At 58.2% G+C, this 753-nt stretch overlaps 1 protein-coding gene across 2 annotated transcripts in view; it reads right to left on the reverse strand.

Annotated features, from left to right (window-relative positions):
- PAX7 (paired box 7) overlaps positions 1 to 753 on the reverse strand; it is a 102,038-nt gene that overhangs the window by 97,381 nt on the left and 3,904 nt on the right. The window lies entirely within an intron of this gene.

Genomic DNA, 753 nt, shown 5'->3' on the forward strand with positions numbered 1-753 from the left:
CCCCCCCCCCCCCCGCCGTTGAACATTTACACCTACTGGGAGGCACAAGTACAGTCACTCACGTAGAGACTCACACCTGGGGCACTCACACGGTGGCAAGGCGGTGGCAGAGGAACCCACCTACTGCATTCCTTTCACATCCTTGCACACACTTGTGCTTTCCACTGTCACATACCCTAGATGCTCTCACACCCACACCCACCTCCCCAGGGCCTCCCTGGAGACCCTCCAGCCCCCGATGCTGTAGTCCCCACACTCAGGTGTGCATCCCAGCCCTGCACACTTGAATGCTCAGGTACACACACAGACACCTGGGGCCACTTTCTCCCACACAGGCAGCAAGATTCAGGGCCTCCACATTTGGGACCCACTGGTGGCTGGTGGCAGCAACAGAATAGAAATGGTGACTTGGAGAAAGAGATCCAGGGAGATCACAATCTACCCTCCTAGGACGGACTCATCTCTCTAGGCCACTTCTCTGAGAAGGCGCCAAGGGAGCTTCCCTTACCACCCAACTTTATAGGATAACTTTTCCCGCATTTCCCTCCCCCTTCTCTCCCTCCCTCCCTCCCTCCCTTCCTTCCATCCTTCCTTCCTCCTCTCTCGCTCCCTCCCTCCCTCCCTCCCTTCCTTCCATCCTTCCTTCCTCCTCTCTCGCTCCCTCCCTCCCTCCCTCCCTTCCTTCCATCCTTCCTTCCTCCTCTCTCGCTCCCTCCCTCCCTCCCTCCCTTCCTTCCATCCTTCCTTCCTCCT

This window comes from Lipotes vexillifer, unplaced genomic scaffold (assembly GCF_000442215.2).
Source record: "Lipotes vexillifer unplaced genomic scaffold, Lipotes_vexillifer_v1.1 scaffold496, whole genome shotgun sequence".
In the NCBI taxonomy this organism is placed as follows: Eukaryota; Metazoa; Chordata; class Mammalia; order Artiodactyla; family Lipotidae; genus Lipotes; species Lipotes vexillifer.